Below are 12,364 nucleotides of genomic sequence, written 5' to 3' on the forward strand. Positions count from 1 at the left end.
ATACAATACCTTTGACAGAGTGGTCTGGCACTGCGTGGGTGCTCAAACGCAGGCCTCTGTAAGGTATCCAATTGAGAAGCGGCAAAAGAGAAAGTGAGAAAAAAGTTATATCAAGAAGAGAACGAGTAATTGTGAATCAAAGTGGTCTTGCGATGGGTCGAGCAAAAGTCGTAAGTCTTCGATTTTGATGAAGTAAAGAAAGTTTGGTAAAGTAGATAAATTTGGTCCTAGCCCGACGGAGGGAGACCAATTGAAGGTTTTGTGTTAAAGTGGGACTGAGCCCAGTGGAAGGGGACCCGTGGTGAACAGGAAATCACCCGAGAAGTTGTATATGTGAAATCCTGAGAAGAAAGGAACTTTAATGTTTGTCGTGTTGCATCAGGCCCTCTGAAATAAGACACTTTGAATGGCAAAGAGACTTCCGCACAGAAGGTTCCTGATGTTGAGGTTTTGAACTGCATCCTCATCCGAGAGAAGCCAGAGAGTGTGCTACGCTCGAGTGTGGCGCCTTGTCCTGTGCTGAAAATGTGGGGAAGGGAAGACAATGGCTTGAATATCCTGACATATCATTTCTTGAACACTTTTCTTTTGCATACATCGTTTCCCATACTATTTGTATTTAGAAGTAAGGATTGGCAATAGGTTTATTAGTATAGGCCCTTTTATTTTGACAGATTCTACTATGGCTGCGTTATTATTTGATGGTCATACCTTGCTCCCATCTTTCGATTTAGGATTGTATAGGTGTTTTTCAAACACCCTTGAACTGTGATCACTTGTGTCTGTCCTACTGGTTGATACCATGCCTTCCTTATACTGCTCACAGTCTAGACAAAACACATCAGATCCCAGTCACAGTTCATTCCCCTCGGGGTGAATCCAATTGTTCAATCCATGCCACCTCCCTCTAATAGTCTCCTAAGGAGGTATCCGCCCCTGTGATGGGCTGTGACCTGCTCTAAAATCACACATTTCAGTTGCGATATGATATGATATGGCATTTGTAACGCGCCTGTACACAAGTGTATACTATAGGAAGTGTGACGCCACTGGTGATTTCAGGTTTTTAGTTCTTATATTAGACTTATGTTCTGTCCATCTAGTTTTGGCCTTCCTCATTGTCACACCTACATAGTAGTACGGACACAGACATCTCAGTGCATAGATTACATTCATGGCATCACATGTACAGGAGTGCCTGAACTCTATTTTCTTCCCGGAGTGTGGGTGTGTGATCTTGTAGCCCTTTATAATGTTGCTGCAGTGTTGACAGTTGCAGCACGGTTGTGTTCCCATATTTCTTTCTTTGGATTTATCAAGATGTCCTACTTCAGCTCTCACTAGAGTGCCATGGAGTGCTTGACTATTCCTATAGGAAAATGTGGGAGGTTCCGGAAAGAGTCTCTGTAAGCTTGGATCTATATGCAGCATTTCCCAGTGCGGTTTGATAATCTTCTTGATTCTCGAGCTTTGTGTTGAGTGTGTTGTCACATATACTAGGGAGGGACTGGTCTTGGGTGATTTAGTTGTCAGAAGGGATGCGCTCTGTATTTTCTCTACTCGCTCCGATATCCCTTTATTCAGGTCCTTATTGTATAGCCTCTCCATTGGAATTTCACATGTAGATCATAGGCTTGTTTTCTGTACTCATCTGTGTTGGAGATATTTTATCGGTACCTCAGAAATTGGCTTAACGGTACACTGTCAATGGTATGCTTCGGATGAAAGCTTATGGCAAGTAATAGGCTGCTTCTGTCAGTGGGTTTTGTAAAAAATCCTTGTGTTAAGTTCGCTATTGTTATGGTATATCTCTACGTCCAAGAAGTGGATTCTCTTGTCGCTACACAGGGTGGTACACTTAATGCGTAGGTGAATTTGCTTTCATCATTTCAAAGAAGTTGGTTAAATGCCATATCATATCATTCATTGATGGGTCCCGTACAAATGCCGGAAAGAAAATCATCTATGTAGCTTACATAGACCGACAGATCTTGTCTCCATATAACCGAGTTCAGAATATATTCTGTCACCAAATAGAGCATGAACGTGTTAGCATAGCTAGGGGCCATGGCTGCCACCAGCTGGTTCCAGATACTTGAAGGAAACACCTTTTCTCAAACTTGAAGACATTATTCATTAGAACCAGCTTCAGGATCAGGAGTGTGATGACGAAGACCCAGTCCATTTTACATGAGTCAGAATTAAGTAGGAGCCACTCCATTGCTTACAAGCCTGCTTCATGCACAACGTTTGTATACAGGGACGCAACGTTCATGGTGAAAAGTGTGTCACGTCTGAATACATATTTAGTACTGTTCAGAATAGACAGCAAGTGTCTTGTGTCCTTTAAGTACGTAGGGCTGTCTTGTATTAGAGGTTGTATGACCTTGTCCAGGTACTTAGCGAGTGGTTCTCAAAGCTGCTCATTGCCGCGATAATTGGTCGTCCTGGTGGATGTACCAAGCTCTTGTGGATCTTGGGTAAAATGTAAAAAACTGGCATTACTGGATGCTTATTCTCCAGGAGTGTTCTAGTGCACTTGGGAATTACTTCCCAGCTTTCCGCCTCATCCAAAACTTCCTTGATCAGTGCCTTCACCATCTCCGTCGGGTCATAGGAGATCTGCTGGCACGTCCCTCCATCATTTAATTGTCTCTCTACTAACTTTAAGTAGTCGGTTTTATTCATTAATACCAAGGCACCGCTTTTATCTGCTGGTTTAAAGATCACATTTTGGTCATCTAACAGTCCTTTGAGCACCTGTCTCTCTTGATTGGTGAAGATCCCATGCTTTCTCGGTTGGAAGGAGATTTTCTTCAATCCCTCACATACTTGTTTCTCAAAGGCTGTCTGAATCATGTTTTGAACTGTTGGAGAAAAGGCACTTTTGGGAACCATTTCCAGATACTCAGAGCCTTTTTATTTTTTTATTTTTAAACATCTTTTATTAGTATGTCAACAAATATATCTCATCACAATACAATAGAGGGGTGTTTAGGAAAACCATAAATGACCAATTCAGCAACATTTAGTAATTACATATCAATAAATAAACATTGCAATCAAATTCACCTTCCTAGACATACTAAGTAATTTTCAATTTATACAAGCAGTGAAGAAACAATTAACAAAAGATAAAAACACAGTTTATATAATAATACAAATACAGAACATAACACAGACAAACACCAAACTAAACCACCAATAAAGAAGACAAAGAAGAAGGAGAAGAAGTAGTAGAAAGAGAAGAGAGAAAAAAAAGTAGCCCACTCCTCATTATTATCCACATCTTATAAATTCAGTCATATAAGGGATTGAATGCCTCCCATATGGAAAAGTATTCTTCTTCTTTTTCTTTTACCTTGAATGAGAGTTTTTTTCAGAGCCTTTTTCAATCTCACTAGTTTCCTCTAACAAGTCTAAAAACACCTTTAGTTTGAGTTTCCTCATTAATTTAAAACAAGTCATTTTTCTCCCACAGGAGGGTGCTGCGGCACAAATGACACATTTTCTGTAACACCTTCAACTCAAATCTCGACAATAGGTGTATAGAAATGTTCACCACTATTTTTTCTTGGTTACTGCTGTCTTCGTTTGCAGATTTTTTCTTTTGCTCTCTTCTGATTGGTCTCTTCCTAAAAAAGTGACTTGCCTGGTAACCGTTGAGCTTGATGGGGCAGTAGAGGTATCCTCTACAATCCCGGCGTCCCTTCCAAATCGATGCTCGATTCGTCTGACGGTGTAGTTTCTGTAATCAGAGCTCTTGGTTCGGGTGCACATGGCTGATTCTGCTTTGGGATTCTATGTCCCGAATACTCTTGCCACGTGTGCATGTCTAATTTGTAATCCTGCGTGTCCCTCCTGAACTTTCTTATTTTATTGGTTTCCAGTTCTTTTTTTGCATTTTTTGAGTTTCAGATTGGTATCCTCAAAGATCTGATGGATTTCTTCCTGGGTAAGACTGCTGCTCAGAGACACTTTGATACTATCAATTTCCTCATCCAGGGAGCTAATGTTTTGCGTCAATTCCTCGATCGTTAACAGGATGAGATCCAAAGAGCATTTGTCTAGGATCTGTTGCCAGCGTTTGAAAAACATAGGGTTGGCTTTACAAAGAGTTGGTTCTAGCGAGACTCTTAAACCACGCGGTATCCTCTGTGACCTATGGTATTGTGCCAGAGTAGAGGCATGTCATTTTAAATTGATCTCTCTCCATATAGCCCATTCCAGCTGTTTGACCAAAGCTTGTGGTGGCGAGGCAATGGGATAGCGAGGTGCATAATTACCGCCAAGATGCAAACCAGTATTTCCGCTGCATCACAAGTTGAAATACTGCCAAAAATGGGCGTTAATTCCACCAAAAACACAGTGCAGTTACCTCCACCTAGAAGGTGAGATAAATGCATTCAGGTGATGGAAATCAAGTCACAGGTTCACCCAATCCACTCAGAAAGAGTACATAAGGCCCACACTTGACCCAAACACACTTTACTTATTGCATTTGTTAACAGCGCCCAGACCCGTAGGTATCCCAGCCTTAGTAAAACAACATGCTGAGGTTTAGGACAACAAGGTGAACATAGTCAGAGAACCCCAGTTCAATTGCGGCCAGAAGGAAAGTATGGACTCGGTCAGGATTCAGTCATGTTTGTTAAACAGCCAAGTTTTTAAAGAGTTTTCCGACGGCCAGATAGAAAGGTTCTTCTTTGAGGCAGGCTGGCAGTGTGTTCCATAAAATAGGTGCAGTGACCAGGAAGCTGAAACCTCCTGGATGCTTCTTGTTAAATCTGGGGGTGACCAGAGCCAGGGTAGAAGAGGTGCATAGGTTGGTCTTTCTGGAGATACAGTGGTTCAGGTAGGTGGACGCAACATTGTTAATGCAGCGATGGGTAATGGTCAAGATTTTACATTCAATCCAGGCCTTTATCACAAGCGAGTGGGTGTCACGCCTGGCCTGTAAAATATGGTCAGTGGGTTTTATGCCCTAGGCAGCTCTGAGTGCACTGTTTTGAATCAGCTGTAGCTTGGATAGGTTTTTAGTGGAAGTGCTGGTGAGAAGTGCATTTCAGTAGTCCATTTTACTGCCAATGATTGCCCTTGCATGTGTCAAGCAATTATCAGGAGACAGGAATGTTCTGCTTAGATTGATACGCTTGTTTGTGTAAGCCGCTGAAGATGCAAGGGCATTGAAGTGTTTATGCATATTAAGTTCGGCATCCAGATATACTCCCAGGGTTTTTAGAGCGTTTGAGACCGGGGTTAGGTCGCTGTCTATGGTGAAAGAAGAAAATGCAGTGCCGAGGGTCTTGAACCGGTGGGGTGAACCGACAATGAGTAGTTCTGTTTCTGTCATCATTAAGGCATAAATGATGATTGGCCATCCAATTCTGGATGATGCAGTAGACACGACTGACGCTGAGGGAGTTTTGGGTATATTCTTCGGTAGGTTTCAGTAGTATTTGGGTGTTGTGAGAACCCTGAGGATATTCTCCCTCTTGAACCCCTTGGAAAGGCCATCGCTATTGGATCCTGACCCTGGAGGCGGAGAAGCGAGAAATGATATCCTCCTTTTCTTCTTGACAACCAACTCAACCCTTTCCCCAACCTTCATGGGCTGCTATAAGCCAGTTCCCCTCATTTATCCACATAAGACATTTGACAATACTGGGACGAAGAAGAGGCAACTAAGAGCAATGAAGACTGTGCTATTTTCCCACTGTTACAGGGACGAAGAAGATGCCTGTGGGACGAGGAAGATGCCTGCTAAGAGCTGTGAGGGTCAGGCATGTCCCATTGATTGTGGTTAGGCATGGCTAATTGGACTTCCATACCTGCAGCCTGTCAGGGGGCTGCAGGTTTATAAAAGGAGACCAGTCCAGCTGCCAAGAGAACCAATGGGGGAGCGACTTGGAGACCAAATTGCACAAAAGCAGCAGCTGAAGTAGCAGGAAGGCTGGTGCCTGCATCAGGGAATAGTAGGAGCAGAGGCTCCATGGACTAAAAGGTGTGAAGGAAGCCCTGTGGAGAGGCTGTCCCTTTCCTTTATGTTCAAGATACTCATTCCCCTGTGTTCCAAGGTCAGCACAGTAGTTCCTTGAGGGACAGGAGTTGCACCCCTGACATGAAAAGGAGAAGTGTGCTCTGCGCTGCTGGGAGAGCTGTGAATGTGACCGGTGAGTTTCTAATTTGTGGGAAACCCGGGCCGCGAGCGTTTATACTTTTCTAAAGGAATACTTTCTATGAAAGTGGCAGCGTGTTTGAGGAAACACGTTTTTGAAAGACTCTGGAGTTAAACCCTTGTTAGCTGTTTAACTTTAGAGTGGTCGCGTGTTGAACGAAAACACGTTGTTCGAAAGTCTCCGAGTACTGGCCATTTCATCAGAAGCAAACAAAGAATATTAAACTTTGGGTTGAGTCAAAAGTGTGTTACAAATACCACCCATGCTTACTGAATACCAAATTCAATGAAAACATTACAAATAAGCAGAACTGTTACATATTGAGTTTAAAAGGAAACAGAACTTTACTTTCAAGTAAAGCCATTATATGATGAATTCTAAAATGGAACTTTAACAGTGAACTTTAAATCCAGGCAAACCCCTTGTATGCTGATAAAAGTAAATGGAACTGTAACATGTAGAGGCCTATATAATACCAAATTGTGTGAAAACTACACATAAACACAAATACGCATAGAAAGTAGAATTGACGGGAACCCTTAAATTTAATCCAACTCAATTAAGATATTTACATGAAAACCAACCACAAAAAGAGGGCGCAGGTGTGGCAAAGAGCCCTAAGAACACAAAGGATATTTTGTGGTTTTGAAACTAAATCTTGGGGAAGGGAACCCTGAGACTTGAAGCATTTACTCCCTTGAGAAAGGAGTCTCAAGGTGCTTTTGTGTTTGGAACTGTATCATCCTGAACTTAAAGGTAACAGACTTTTGTTGGAACTATTTCGTACCTTTGAAAGGGAGCTGAAAAGAAGCTGCGACCTGGAAGAAGCTCAGAACTTTATGTTGGATACTGTTTTTTTGGTTGCCAACATCCCTACACATTGTATAGATCAGTTGTGAGGGCAAGTCTAGGTTTTGGACACAGACAGATTCATAAGTCGAATTCTTTGACTCACACTTTCCTTAGTTTTATTTCGGTAGGGAAATCCCACCTTAGCATAGGGCAATTTAGGCCTTTTTCAATCCGGGCATTTAAGTTAATAAAGTATTTCATTTTCATTCAGAATCTGTTGTCTGTGTCTTACTTCATGATGCCTTCACAGTGTAATCAGCAAAGTTGGTGTATGGAATGTCGAAATTGACAAGATGGTCAAAAAGGGGTTTAGTGTAAATGTCCAGAGGGACACCCTAAGGGACATGGATGGGGTCTGCAGCTTCATCTCCATGAAAACTCTGAAAGAGCTATCACTGAAGAAGGATTTTCCCCGTGGAGAGATTGTTGCATAAGACGTCGTGGTCAACGAGATCTAAGGCAGCCGAGAGGTCAAGAAAGAGTAAGAGGGAAAGGTCACCAGAGTCCTGAAAACTGTTGAGTTGGATTTTAAGGTCTAGTAGGGCAGCTTCCGTGCTATGTCTAGGTCTGAAGCCGCATTGGCGTGAGCCCAGCAAGTAGAAATACTCTAGGTGGGTTTGGATTTGTATGTACCCTAGGCGGTCAAGAATTTTGAGCAGAAAGGGGATGGTGGTGATTGGCCGATAGTTGGTAGGGACAAGAGAGGGTTTTTGAGTAGCGGAGTGACCCATGTCTTTTTGATGGACATGGGGATGGTGCCAGATGTGAATGATGCCACACAAGGGAAGAATACTCAAAGGCATACAGGGGACAAATGAGTAACGAGATAAACACATGTAGGGTGGTCCCCCAAAAGAACCATTCAGCAACTGATTTAATGGCCCAGTTTTAGTTCATTCCAGGTCCCATTCCATATGCTGTTTGAATCACCACACAGAAGGTTACATATAATACACAGTGTTTGTCATTTTATACAAAATAGTTATAATTTATTGCGTAGGCCATTGGTCGTACGTTAAAGTAAAAAAACCACATAAATACATATATCGATATGGAGGAAGTATATATACATCTAATAGCATTTCAGTGATTCAGTCATAAAACGAAAGGTGACACAGACAATTCTGCAATTTGGAGGAAAGCGGGCACAAAACACTGTCTTCCTGGCCCTATCTGGCTAATGAGTCACAGAAATCCTCCAAAAAATAGTGTCACCTAATACACATTCTAAAATTGATTATGCATGACAAGATGAATTGTACATGACCGAAAATACACATCCCAGGTCTACGTCCATGGTGGCGATGTTGGACCACGTAGCATAACTCGATGGTACAGAGTGATGCAAGGGACGTTTCGGCAGGACATCAGTTATACTGCCTTCGTCAAGACCCCAAGGGAAATGGAGCTCTGTAGATGTGATAGATAATTAACATTACTGTCATATAAAAACACATCACAGGGCCAGCGCCTAAAGAAGCGGCTGCTGGGAAAATAATATGTCGAGACGTGAGGCTAAAAGGAAAAACCTCCACCAACAAAACACCAAGCTACTGTGTGTAAACAAAAACCCCACACCTAGCCAGTGTGGTGATATCAACATAGAGAGCAACCTCCACCTGAGGACGATGAAGGGCAAGAGGGAAATTAAAACAGCCATTAAGATAAAACCCCCAACAAGGTTGTGTGTGGTGGTGCTGTGCCCAAGAACCAGGGTGCCAAGTGCCCCCAAAAGACCGAACCCAAGGCTGAAAAATCTGCAATACCCCAAAACAGTGTATATAAAAGGGCTGCTTAGGCCCTCAACTTACTTTAAGAAAAGAAACAATCCTCCAGAAGGATATTCGCTGTCACAAAAGCGGCGCAAAGAGGAAAGAACCTCCAGGTCTGCAAAAATAGAGACAAAAGAACCATAAACAATGACACCCTAATCAAAAGAGGGGATAGCAACCCACAATGGACTGCAAATCTCCCCCTTAAAACCTATAGGGAGCCACACCATTGCTCACCTTGATGGGAAGGCTGGGTATGTCATCAATAAGTATGCCTCTAATGACTGTCGCATAGATCAAACGTCCGTATCGCCAAATACAGAGGTACAGGGCAACCATGCAGTCGAGCGTCCTCACGCAGCCATTCCCAGACTGAAGAAAGGGAAACAAAGAAAGCCAGGTCGGCTAGGCCATACATACATAAAAGAAGGATCAACGCGTCCAAATCACTCAAAATTAAAGGACACTTCACGGCTTAAAAATGCATGTTGAGCCACATGCATGGGTGTCCACACGGAACGCGTGGTACAAACCCATAACAACATGCCCCATATGTCAAACATACATAAATAGTGCCTCACGGCCAATGGATGCGGCACCTACCTGCTTTTTACTCCTCAACTCCGCATGTGCAGCGCCGAACTCAACCAGAGGAGAGCCTTCCGAATAGCAGCCCGCTCCCACAGTGTTTCGTCATCCACACTACCCGAAACAGGAAATGCGATGTACGCGCGCCGTCAGGAGATCCATGAAAACAAAGAAAGGACACCCAGTTGCCTCAAGAACTGGTATCTATATACACAGCCCATTCATGGGCAAAGAAATGGGACTGGAAGCTGAAACCAGCAGCCGGGGCTAAGGCTGATGTACTGAAGTTACAGAAGTCTCAATGAAACTTTTACTAAGCCCCACATAGAGGAGCTAGTTATACCCAACAACGGGCCACACCTTGCGCCGCAAGATTTATAGTTATATAGAGGCATAAATCAGGCTATAAATATAGCCCAAAGTCTCATACCACTGAGTGGGTGAGAAAGAGGCCAGAGAAACCAAATAAGGACCTAAAGCTAAAAGGTAAAAAATAAATAAAAAATAAACATAAATGTAGATGAAAAGACAGCAGGTTTCAGCTTCCAGTCCCATTTCTTTGTCCATGAATGGGCTGTGTATATAGATACCAGTTCTTGAGGCAACTGGGTGTCCTTTCTTTGTTTTCATGGACCTCCTGACGGCGCGCGTACATCGCATTTCCTGTTTCGGGTAGTGTGGACGACGAAACACTGTGGGAGCGGGCTGCTATTCAGAAGGCTCTCCTCTGGTTGCGTTCGGCGCCGCACACACGGAGTTGAGGAGTGAAACGCAGGTAGGTGCCGCATCCATAGGCCGTGAGGCACTATTTATGTATGTTTGACATATGGGGCATGTTGTTATGGGTTTGTACCACGCATTCCGTGTGGACACCCATGCATGCGGCTCAACATGCATTTTTAAGCCGTGAAGTGTCCTTTAATTGTGAGTGATATGGACGCGTTGATCCTTCTTTTATGTATGTATGGCCTAGCCGACCTGGCTTTCTTTGTTTCCCTTTCTTCAGTATGGGAATGGCTACGTGAGGATGCTCGACTGCATGGTTGCCCTGTACCTCTGTATTTGGCGATACGGACGTTTGATCTATGCGACAGTCATTAGAGGCATACTTATTGATGACATACCCAGCCTTCGCATCAAGGTGAGCAATGGTGTGGCTCCCTATAGGTTTTAAGGGGGAGATTTGCAGTCCATTGTGGGTTGCTATCCCCTCGTTTGATTAGGGTGTCATTGTTTATGGTTCTTTTGTCTCTATTTTTGAAGACCTGGAGGTTCTTTCCTCTTTGCGCCGCTTTTGTGGCAGCGAATATCCTTCTGGAGGATTGTTTCTTTTCTTAAAGTAAGTTGAGGGCCTATGCAGCCCTTTATATACACTGTTTTGTGGTATTGCAGATTTTTCAGCCTTGGGTTCGGTCTTTTGTGGCACTTGGCACCCCGGTTCTTGGGCACAGCACCACCACACACAACCTTGTTGGGCGTTTTATCTTAATGGCTGTTTTAATTTCCCTCTTGCCCTTCATCGTCTTCAAGTGGAGGTTGCTCTCTATGTTGATATCACCACACTGGCTAGGTGTGGGGTTTTTGTCTACACACAGTAGTTTGGTGTTTTGTTGGTGGAGGTTTTTCCTTTTAGCCTCACGTCTCAACATATTATTTTCCCAGCAGCCGCTTCTTTAGGCGCTGGCCCTGTAATATGTTTTTATATGACAGTAATGTTAATTATCTATCACATCTACAGAGCTCCATTTCCCTTGGGGTCCTGACGAAGGCAGTATAACTGATGTCCTGCCGAAACGTCCCTTGCATCACTCTGTACCATCGAGTTATGCTACGTGGTCCAACATCGCCACCATGGACATAGACCTGGGATGTGTATTTTCGGTCATGTACAATTCATCTTGTCATGCATAATCAATTTTAGAATGTGTATTAGGTGACACTATTTTTGGAGGATTTCTGTGACTCATTAGCCAGATAGGGCCAAGAAGACAGTGTTTTGTGCCCGCTTTCCTCCAAATTGCAGAATTGTCTCTGTGTCACCTTTCGTTTTATGATTGAATCACTGAAATGCTATTAGATGTATATATACATCCTCCATATCAGTATATGTATTTATGTGGTTTTTTTACTTTGTTAACATACGACCAATGGCCTACGCAATAAATTATAACTATTTTGTATAAAATGACAAACACTGTGTTTTATATGTAACATTCTGTGTGGTGATTCAAACAGCATATGGAATGGGACCTGGTATGAGCTAAAACTGGGCCATTGAATCAGTTGCTGAATGGTTCATTTGGGGGACCCCCCTACGTGTGTTTAGCCAGATGTGAATGAGGCATTAATAAAGTTGTAGATGATGGATGAGAGTGAGTCTGCGCAGCGTTTAACAATGTGTGCTGGGCAGGTGTTGCCTTTGCAGATGGATGGTGTGAAGTTGGATGGTTTTAGATATGTCTGAGGGGAACTGTGAGAACTGGAAGGAAGTGGTATTGGGAGGTGTGGTGGTAGTAGGGAGGAAGGAATGGTGGGTGGGGGTGTCCTTGGTGGCGAGCAGTGTTTCTTGTATTTAGTTTACAACATCATGCTGCCACTAGCACTTGCAAACTGGGAAATGCAGCATCTCCTGCCCCACAATGAGCTGCAGAGGGAGGAATCGCTGCACAGGGCACATAGCGCAGAGAGGATGAGACGCCATGCAAGGCGTGCACCCATTTCCCGGGTCAGGCCCCCATCCTGAGCACTGACTGATGCCCAGCTCATTACCTTGTACCGGCTGAACAGGGAGAAAATAGAGGTACTTTCCACAATCTGCAACATCTAGAGCAGGATCAATATCAGGACTGCCCTACCTCTGCTGCTGAAGCTCGTGTCAGTGCTATATTTTCTAGCCAGTGGCCAGTGGCACCTTCCAGCACACTGTGGGCATTACATTTGCATGTCCCAATCCACTTTTTCAGTTGTGCTTGG

The 12,364-nt window shown here is 43.5% G+C and overlaps 1 protein-coding gene across 2 annotated transcripts in view; it reads right to left on the reverse strand.

Annotated features, from left to right (window-relative positions):
* Positions 1-12,364, reverse strand: part of P4HTM (prolyl 4-hydroxylase, transmembrane) — a 971,989-nt gene that overhangs the window by 923,743 nt on the left and 35,882 nt on the right. The window lies entirely within an intron of this gene.

This window comes from Ambystoma mexicanum, chromosome 2p, assembly GCF_040938575.1.
Source record: "Ambystoma mexicanum isolate Mex_15411 chromosome 2p, UKY_AmexF1_1, whole genome shotgun sequence".
NCBI classification, from domain to species: domain Eukaryota; kingdom Metazoa; phylum Chordata; class Amphibia; order Caudata; family Ambystomatidae; genus Ambystoma; species Ambystoma mexicanum.